Here is an 11,090-nt window from a genome sequence, read left to right as displayed (position 1 = left end):
TTCAAAACCTGTGAAACAAAGCTAACGTCTCTCAGTGGATCAGCTGATTTCAGTCGCTTTCAAAAAAATAAAATAAAACATTTGGCTGAATGTTGGATGTTGAACTGGCAGCAGAGGGCCCCTAAAGCCTGACTGCAAGCGTGTGGCGCATTGTTGAGAAGTTTCTCTAGTAGTTTGGCCCCAAAGTCCAGAGGGCAGACAGATAACACTACTTCATTCTTCTACTCGTTTTTTCCCTCTTTCTTTGGTGTTTCAGTGAGTGCCGATGATGGTGGTAGTGGTGGAGCTAGTGGTGGTGGCGGGTTGAGGGGCGGATGGGGGTGGTGGTGGCGGTGGTGGGTGCTTTCCCATCCCATGCGGCCCATCTGGGCTGCTGGGTCATTGGGTAAAGTGAATGACGGGCGGCCCGCGGATGGGAGGACATGACTGGTAGGGCTTTGGGATTAACCTTCACGGGGGCAAACGGTTTGATCAGTGGACGGGAGGAGGCTGGTGGGGGTTATGTGTGTGTCTATCTATGGAAGGGGGTGGGTGGGAGATGTGTGTGTGTGTGTGTGTGTGTATGTGTATGGGTGTGTGTGGGGGGGCGGGGGGTCAAATATCTCTTGATGCTGACAGAGGGCGGCAGTCTTGGCCAGGCTTGATTGACACCCCCACCACTCGCGCTTTTGGAGACCGAGGAGGGGGCACCCGGCGGAGGGGCTGAGGACTAGGAGAGTAGAGTGGTGGGAGGGGGCATTTTAGGGGGTTCACTCACAAGGCATCCAAGGCCCGTGGGTGGTAAAGGGCTAATAGTGTGGCAACTGGGAAGATTAATTGTGAACAAGCTGCAGGATTACCAGGGCCTTTGTGGGGCCTGACGGGGCATTGGTGGAAAAGGCCTCTGATCTGTCAGGCAAGGAGGAAATTAGTCAAGGCAGACTGGAGCTGGCTTTTAAACATGGTATTTAGGAAATGAAAGGAAAGCCAAGAGGATATTGAACAAGAGGCATTGTTGACATTCTTCAGCGCCACTATCCCCTCAGAGTGTTTGCTCACTGCGGTTGTCGAGATGTTTCAATTTGTGTGGCTTATTTTGTGTTTAAGTGCGTTTCAGACAATTTAGGCAAATGGATGATGTTACAGAACTTGTGGTCAACACTGCTAAAATGCATTAGAATTTACAAAACAATTCATAAATGTAAAGCTGTAGGGTTGGTGTGGAAAAGATTGAATGTTTCAATTAACTGAAATGTAATGTTTCTATTGCATAAATCAAACAATAAAATATAATAAAAACGACTCTAAAAATTGACTTGCTAAGTTTCTGTGGCCAGCCAGACATTCCAGTATCATCCAAGTAGTTTAACCCATCAGAAAACAAGAGAGAGATTAGTTTAAATGTGTGCATCACACACACACAAGATGAAAATGAAAATCTACTAAAACTTAATGCAGCTTTATGTGGCGCAGTCCAAATCATTTTGTTCTATTTGGATTCTTTGATTGGGCATTCAAGCTACTGGCTTTGCTTAGAGCCTGCAACAGTGGGGTATAAGCATTTGCTTAAGATGCCTACTTGTTGCATGTGAAGGCTTCTTTGTTTAATTATGTTGTTTTTGCTGTTTTGGTTCATTGGTTGGGTACCCAGGCCACTGTTGTATTGTGAGCGAGGGCCTTTACCAATCCCGAGTACAATATGCAGTGCAGTTGAGACTGCTGCCAGTCATTTGGGCATTGCTGTTGTATCCCATGTCATGTCGTGTAATGTTAAATGGGCTTGGTTGTTGATAGGCCTCTGTGGGGAATCCTCTACCTATGGTATAACACACAGAATTTCACACCTTGTGGTATACAAAAAGGTTCTGTAAATTACCTCGTAAGTTACCTCGTGTTATCCTATCTTTTTCCTCACATCTCTGAAATCACCAAACTCCTGGAGGGACAGGAAATGGCTCAGGAAATGGCTCACTGCTCTCTCTCTCTCTCTCTCTCTCTCTCTCTCTCTCTCTCTCTCTGTCCCTCTGAAGACCTCACTGTGGTGGTGGTTTCATGCCACCTGTTGGACTGTCCAAACATAGCAGCACAGCACAGCTCCGTAGTGCTGACCCAGCCGTGACTCTCCCTCACTCCGGTCATGGCCGACGGGACTTTATTGCCTTCTCTTAAACAGAGTGCAGAGTTAAGACTTGTGCCTCAGTTGGCCTGCTGCGGTACAGTGACATCCACCCCTGGCTGTTGTAACTCTCCACCCTAGTCACCAAGGGCTGTTTCCTCATATTTGTGTCAGGTTCAGTGCAAGACCCAGTCACATAATGACTGGAGTTATATCATTGGAAAAGTTAAACTGTGTTCAAGACAAGGCCATATTCTCGGTCAATAAACATGTTCAGTTGTAATGAAGTACTCATGATTGTGTGCTTGCTTCACTTGCTGCAGATAGAAACAGCTGCTGAAAATTCCCAACGCTTTGCAATGATTTGTTGGCTTGTCTGCAGTCCAAAGCAACAAGCCACTTCTGAGTGACTTACAGAGCTTAACAGCTGTGTCTGTACAGGCAGATATTAATATCGGCCATGTTATGCCTCCTGTCTGACCTGTTGTTACGTCTTGATGACTCCAAACAAAAGGACAGATGGAGGGCCCAGTGTTGGGGTATTGTCTCAGTGTCTCTCAAATGATGTTTTGCTGTCTGGTCGTTCATTTTTCCCAGCACTGTTTTGACTTTTGTTTTGTCACACACACACACACACATATTGTCAGTCTTTCTTGCTCATTTTTTCTTATTGTTTTCCTATCTTATATATATATATTCCTATCTTATATATATATATATATTATTAAATGATTTATGAGACTGCAAGAAGACCTGTAAAACACAGAACGAAAGTTATATCAATACTACTCAAGTATATTGACTGATCTATGTCAGCTCAGTTGCTCAAAGAGGAGAAAAAGCTCAAAGCTTGTGCACCAGTAACACAAACAGAGCTCATGAAACAAACAAACGACAAACTGACGCGGCATCTGGAGCTACTTTGAGCATTTACGAGCTATTTAAATATGACTCTCCTCCACAAAAAAAGGCAAACACAATGACAAATGGCCTGCCATGTCTAATCACGGATGCCGAGTGACAACACTTCCAAAGCACAGATGGACACAACTAGAGCCGCCTCAACGTCCAGTGCAGCTTGCCAATCTCTGAGAAATCACAAACCAGTAAATCATCTAGATAGTGCTCAACCTTCAGCATATGGTATTACTGTCTCTCAGGATGTCTGTTGTTGAGGGAGTCAAACCGTTGAGGTGATGTGCACAAATGATTTGTCGAGCTGGAGTTGTGCTTCTCGGGTTATTATCTAATATTTCAGGCATGTTTCATGTTACGCCATGCCGGGGCGCCGGTCATTTTTCTTTTGACTTTGCGATTGTAATGTGTAATGAGATTTATGACACAACACATGTCCAGATGTTTTTCGGTATGTTCTGAGACGAGCTTAAATGCCTGGTCTTTGGGATTTTCATGTCCATGTTAAAGTTGCAGCATGGGTTGTTGACTTCATATTCTGGGAACACAATATACTCATATTCATCATTAATTCCATGTGTTGACTATAACTGCATTGTAGAAGCCAAACAAGCATTCAGGGCCAGATGTACTAACACTTTTGCGCCCACTTCAGGCGCATGTGTTTCGCAACGTGCATGTAAAACAAATGGCGAGGTATGTACAAACAGCTCCAGAAATCGAAACTCAATCAGGCCAATGAAATCGTGTATAGAGTCGTTAGGTGGGCTTAACATAATGATTGATGGCAGAGTTGCAACGGTTTGGCTTGAATTCCCTGCTACTTGAAAACAAATAAGATGGATGTTGCTGTTGGCGAACAGTGTGACACGAGTTAAGCTTTTATTAAGTTGGCAAACGTTTGAACTAGCCAACTAGCTCGCTGGTGGGAAACGATGGGACTCATAAGCTGCCGCTGTCCTATTAGCGTGCAGGGAATTTGAAAGACAACTGATTATCCCGCCCCTCGGACTGAGCACTGCGAATGGTGAGTGCCCAGACCCTACATTTTAATGTGGGTCTGGCTCGTCAGGCTACAAACAGGCCGCACTGAGGTAAAAGTGAAGACTGCTTGTCGCGGGAGCTGAGAATGTCAAGTTGCGCTTTTCTGTTTCATGCATATGCATTCATAGGAGGGTCAGGGGAAAATGGTAGTTTTGTATAAAAAGATGGGAGGAGAAGCATAAAATGCGCCTAATTAGATATTCCCTGTATGTACGAAAACTGCCCATGAAAGTGCACGTCTATTTTGCGCCTAAATATTTCCGCCTTGGAAAAGCAGGTGTTAAATGCGGTTTGCGGTTAAATGCGTCAATAAGAGAACCTTTCAAAGACAACAGAATCGCTAAGTTTGCGTCTTTGTACTATATAAAAAGCAACCTTCACTTTCGTTGGCATTTCAAATGTCTTACTTTCACTTTCATGTTATTCACTTAAACTTTCCTACTTGCTAGATTTGACCAATCTTTCATAGCCTACGTGCACAAGTAGTTTGAGTAGAACTACTGCTCTTCATTATCTCCCTGCTTGTTGACATGCATTCTATTATTTCATGATCACTAAACCTTTTAATGTTGTCATCATATCGGTTAAATTCATTCAACTGCGCTTGTGATTGAAGTATGTCGTTCAGTTGTTAACATTTGTAAAAATTGTGGTAGGGGGCGGAGAAAGGCACTGTTTACCTGATGAACTGCAGGTTTGATAAATACAACGTAATAAGTAAATAACATAAGTGTCATAGCGTGCAGTTTCTGCAGGTTGGCCATGGTGCTGATAACTCTACATTTGCAAAAATGTACGTACATCTGTCCCTCAGTCTCTTTACCTCTCTTTCTCTCTACCTATCTCTTTGTATCTCATGACTTAATCGACTTTTAAATCATTCGTGGACTCTGATTCAAAGGAAAAAAGTTAATTGCCTGCTGCACAAGAGAAATAAAAACTGTTCAAATATGGTAACTGCATTCCACTGGTAAATGAATTAGATGTGCAAGTCTTTACAAATTAGATGAGGAACAAAAAAGGCCCCGAGGTGGTGAACCTGTTTGGGGTAATATAGCCACAGGCCCCTGGGAGCCTCCACCAATGAAATCCGTTCCAGCGGTGACCACTCGGATCTGCATGCAATTATGTCATAATGGTCGTAACTTGGGGAAGTGATTTGGAAACCCGTAGGGAGATGGGGTAAAAAGTAATGGAGTGTGAATTATTTGGTTAGTCTGGTTCTTGTATCTTAATAAGAGAAGCCATGAGCTGTAACCTAAGCAATAACATCCTTCACACAAGGCTTCAGTGTTATATTCACGTTTGAGCATAGTTGATATTCTTGGGAGGTTTGAATAAGATTATTTATTTTATATAGAATCATTTATATATTTCTAAAACAATGCAGTATCCTTAGTGCAGGTGAACAGCAACAGATGTTTGACAATCTCAATAATCACTCAGACCAGACATAGACCCCCCCTCTCCCTATATATATATATATATATATATATTTTATTAATGTTTCGGATCTGTGAGATGCACAGAGCAATTCATTCTCAAAAGTAGAGTTTCCTGACTGAACCTCTAGGCATTCATTTTATAACACTGCAACTCAATTTTAAAATACTTGCATTTTAAATAAGAGGAAACAATGTCTGGAAGTCACTGTTGACAATTGACAACCTTTGTCAACTAACCCCACCCTACCTCCAAACCCACACCATCTAGTAAGCCAACTCATTTTCTGAGCTGTGAATCCAATAATTAGACTGCGATGTCATCACTGTCACCTCTGGAGGAATTTCACACAACATGCCACCATTAGTGTTTTGCACACATGATTGATGTGGCTTGGCACAAATGAGTGCTGCAAGTGGATGATATTGAAGCAACCTTGATGTGATTATAAGGGAAGAAAGCACACAAACACACACAGACAGACACAGAGGAGAAAGAGAGAGAGAGAGAGAGAGAGAGAGAGAGAGAGAGAGAGAGAGAGAAAACACACAAGCCTGGAGGCAACTCTTGGTGACAAAACCAACTGTGACAACTGATCAGCCGGCCTGAGTCAAGTCTCCACACTGCCACCACCAGAGCCAGATAGCATGAGCGTCAGCTCAATACCGCCCATCACTCTGCCCTGTGATTCTGCCCGATAGGTCCAAATAGAACACCCCACCCCACTCCACCCCACCCCCAATCCAACAACAGCAGCAGGCCCATTTGAGAGGGTATAACCTAATAGACCCAACATGCTCAATGAGACTCCAGCACTGCAGCATTCACAAGTGCTGAGCTAGTTTTTACTTCTAAGCACATTTTCTCCATCAACCCCCCACCACCAATACCCCACCCACCCCGCACCCCCACCCACTGATTTCTATACACCTCTGCTTAAGCGCTGACAGGCAGCCAAGCTGGTAATAGACCCCTGAGCTCTGTATCATGTTCAATTATAATGAGCTTTGTCCAGCCAGAGTCCTCCGACCTCCATGCAGATAATATGACAATATGTCTTCATAACAGAGTGACCTTACTGATGCAATATTTCTTCTCATGTGAAGATTGCGCGTCAATAAGAATACCTGAAGGGATGAGAGAGAGAGAGAGAGAGAGCGAGAGAGGGAGAAGGGGGAGTGTGTGTGTGTGTGTGTGTGTGTGTGTGTGTGTATGTGTATGTGTACGTGTATGTGTGTGTGTGTGTGTGTGTGTGTGTGTGTGTGGCAGACTCGGATGATTGGACTTCGCAGGTGCAGTAATGTGTCACTGTTATTGCCGGGGCCCGTCGGCCATGGATACACAGGGCGGAGTGGCTGGATGACAGGGATGATGATGATGATGAGGAAGATGATGGTGGAAGGGAGAGCTGCAAGAGTGATGAGATCCTCTATTGATGCCTCATGGAAAAAGGATGAAGGCTAGAGCACACATATCCTCACTGATGTGTGTGCAGTTCTAATGCAATGAGTATGAATTAGGCTTCATATCGCAGACTTCTCCTGTCTTATAGTTAATACAGTATATTGTACTGGAGTTTACATATTGCACTTTCCCCTTATACTGTAAACCAAAGGGCAGCCCACAACATAATTATGAAGGAAAATATCTTGTATTTGATCTTTTTGTTAAAGACCTACTGCTTTGTATTCTCCAACTTTATGAGATGTTACAGGAGCTGTTTTATTGGCAGTAATTGTGGCATGTGTGTATTTATTAACAATATATATTCCATTATGCATATTTTGTTTTCATAAATTAGCCTCCTTTCAAGGTTGGATTTTTTTAAATTGTTTTCATTGTTAAACTAAGATAAAACACCAAAAGGTGATTACCTTTTTATACAAATTTTAACCAGGGGTGCCAATAAATGTGGAAGCCACTGTATGTCCTTCTGAAATGATAACTCATAGTTGCCATCTTTAACCTCCCTCCTCTCTCTCTCTCTCTCTCTCTCTCTCTCTCTCTCCCTATCTCTATCTGTCAGTCTTGCTTGTCAGCCTCAGAAAGCCTCTTTCAACAAGATGCCATGCTGGAGATTGACACATACCCCCCCTCTCACTGAGCAAAATAACGAGGCGCCCGAGGTGAGGCCTGTCTCCCGCACGTGTCTATCTGCATCAGAGCCTGCTGACTGACGGCCTCCGATCAAATAAGCGCCGGCCGCCAGTGATGCGACGCCTCCATCATTGTGACACGGGCGACCCTGGCCCCCGAGTACAGATATCGATGTTGATGGGCCGCAGCCCCCACGGAACTCGCCGGGGCCAAGTTATTCTGGTCCCTTGTTCTTTTTCTTTAACCCTAGCTGCCCTCCTAGTCCACTGCGCTACGGTCACCCTCTCATACCTCATCAACTGTTACAGTGCCTCAGCTTGACCCTTCACACACACACACACACATACACACACACACACACACACACACAAACACAGTCAACTCAGTCTCACACCAACATCCTCCTTCCTCCCCCCTAGATGCTAGGCTTGAGCATAGAGTGATGAATTTAATTTGATAATGTCTTGTCTCCGGTGTGGAATTTGTGGTGTTATGTGTATGTGTTGAACAAAACAAAAAGCCCACACATGTGGTCTCATAAACATTGGCACTCATGCTAATACGTTTACAAACACACACACACACACACACACACACACACACACACACATGCACCTACTGTACCCATAAATACTGAATATGAATAAACAAGAAGAAGAATTCTTCAGAGGAATTTAAACTTAATTTAGGCTGTTCAGATATTGTTGCTTGACTAATGAGATCAACTAATTAGCACTAAAGTATTACAGTTTTTTTTTATTTATTTTCTTATTACTGTTTACACACATTTTCAAAACTCTACACACAAAACCCACAATTGCTCACACAAAATACAAAATGCCTCAAATCTCCAGTAAAATGACACTCAACATTCAAAATGGCATAAACACCTCTCTAAAGCAAACATTCGCCTCACATTATAAACACTTTTGTCATAATATGACATTTTAGATACATCATGTACACACTGTTGCTCAAAACCTAAAGCTCTTCTGTCTTTCATGGGCTTTATATGTATATTTCCATACAAGAGTAAAAGTCATCTAGAGAGAAGTTGAAATACACAGAGAACATAGTAAGCAATATTGAAACCAAAAGTAGTGATTTTTACATGATACAGTATGTCACAACCAACAAGAAAAAAGGAAGCTAAATACAATGACCCCCTAGCCTGGCTAACGTCAGACCTCATCTCATTGAGATGGGGTCTGGGAACTAGACATTCATTTTCTCGTATTTGAAACGTGGTTTACGAATGCCCAGAGACGTTTATTTGGCGCTACGAATGTCTATCAAATGCGTCTGTACGTAGCTCATAACGAACATATCAAACTTACATAGTGCGGTTATAGCCGATAGAGAGCCGAGAAGCGAATGCAGAAAGTGCTGTTCACCCTGTTACGAGTTGATGAACCACTGAAACGATTTTGGAAACATTATTTTAAGGTACAAAAAACTCTTTGGTGTTGCTTTAACACTTAAAGTGAGGGCTGAATATGAGACTGTGTTTAGATATGTACAGAATACATCGTGTTAACATCCGTTAGTTCAATTGTGCATTAGAGGTCACCTGGGGACACCACAAGACACTTTTCTTTTAAATAGTCTCCACTATTTTATTACCATACAGAGAGAGCTGTCAGTTTGACAAATGGAAGGCAAATAGAACTGTTTCCATTACAGTGTCTTCTAATTAAATGATTTAATATGCATGTAAACAAATTGAAATGCATTCCCTCTGACATTTCCCTGGGAAGCGTCCACCACGCACATCAAAAAGGAGAAGAGGTCAACTGTCAATCTAAGTAATCCCACTAAACTGGACGAGTGCTTTGTAATGACGATTATTATTAAATAGTGTTTGTCAAATACCATAGCCTCTAAAGAAGCCCACATTGAAAACGCCATTCGACTGGGATTAAGTCTTTCATACATGGCTAGTGGATCGCCAGGCCTCAAATCACCAGCTAGCTCTCTTATCTCCGACCACCAGATCCATAGAATGTAGTGTACTGACTTTTTTCTCCCCGAATAGAATAAATGTCATTGAAATTAATTTAATCTCCCTTAAATTAGCTACTGCCTGTGATCTCTCTCTGTGAGAATTTATGTCCCCCAGAATTCAATTTCCTCCCTGAGTGATATGCTTTTATCAGTGCGGCAGTGGCTCTCCGAGCATCCCATAATGAAACCTGTCAGTCTCGCGGGGGATGTTGCGGGGCGGGCGGTGTGCGTGACGCTGACCAGCTGGCGTCCACTGGAATGTCTGGACAGGAGGAGGAGGTGTCTCTCCGCTTCGGGTTGTGTGTTGTGTTGTTTGTCACAGAGGACCTATCAGCGGTGGTATAATCTACTACAAATCTCAGAACGCTGTCATTATATTATGTGCCTGTCATATTGTGTTGGAGGTTTTAATGAGAGAGCATCTGCGAGAGATTTATGACAGGTGAAGCCAAGGGTAGTAAACCCCTTCCTAGTGGAACTTTTGAACTTGCATGGACCCCAAGCAGTGGGGGTGGGGTGGGGGTCTCACCTGATTGATAAATCTGTCCCTGCTCAGAAAAGTTCACATGCAGGCCATCAACATCTTCTTTTCCTATTACAAATCCTGTTTCTCCTGCGAACCAGGGAGGTGAACCAACGGCAAGCCCTGAGCTCTTCATATGGTTGTGGCAGACTGTGACGGGTCATTGTCAGGGTAACCAGCAAGCGGCTTAGACAGTGATGAATGGTATAGAAACTCCAATAAGTTCTAAATCAGGGTGAAACCCTGGGCATATATCCACAATAAGCCCTTGGGACTTCAGCAGCATTTAAGGTGAATTCCCTCATAAGATGGAGTGGCTTATGGGTAAGCGGCTATAAATCCGAGAGACCAAGCTCTGGTTTTGAGGTTGAAGGTTTAGTTCATGGCCACAGGTTCACTTTGTGTGGCACTAATGTTCATCTGATTTTATATGAGAGGCAGTGGCTGGGTCTCCTTTAACCCTTAAAGGTGTGGGTTTTTGAACATTCTAACATAAAATTCCATTCCGCATCAATTGAAGGTTCTAAAATTCTATGTTGAATTCAATGAACCCAGATATTCTTTAGAACGTTAATTTTCTAACTTTTGACGGTACACCTTTAAGGGTTAAACTACCTGACTGTAGGACTGTTATCTGCAACTGTGCAACACATACTAAGTATACTACGTATACTTTTCAGAAAAAAATAGGCATTCATAGAGAAATTCACCAAGAATGAATCTAACCTAAACCGGTACATCTAAAAATGTCATATGAAAGGCAAACACACCTCAACTTGGGTAATACGCCAACTTCAGAGGGTTCAAGAAAAAATGATCTGCCTCTATCTGTGAAGTATCCAACAATAATCAGTTTAATTGGGTTGTGCAGTAATGTGACTATGTTGGCTGAAAACTCACAGACATCACACCAGTTGCATAGCATGAATGCCCTAGGAACCCTGTTGATTTCCAGGACCTGTCCTTGCT

The sequence above is a fragment of the Alosa alosa genome, chromosome 22 (assembly GCF_017589495.1).
Source record: "Alosa alosa isolate M-15738 ecotype Scorff River chromosome 22, AALO_Geno_1.1, whole genome shotgun sequence".
Lineage (NCBI taxonomy): Eukaryota > Metazoa > Chordata > Actinopteri > Clupeiformes > Clupeidae > Alosa > Alosa alosa.
The sequence above is the reverse complement of the archived record's forward strand: the minus strand, read 5'-3'. Positions refer to the sequence as shown.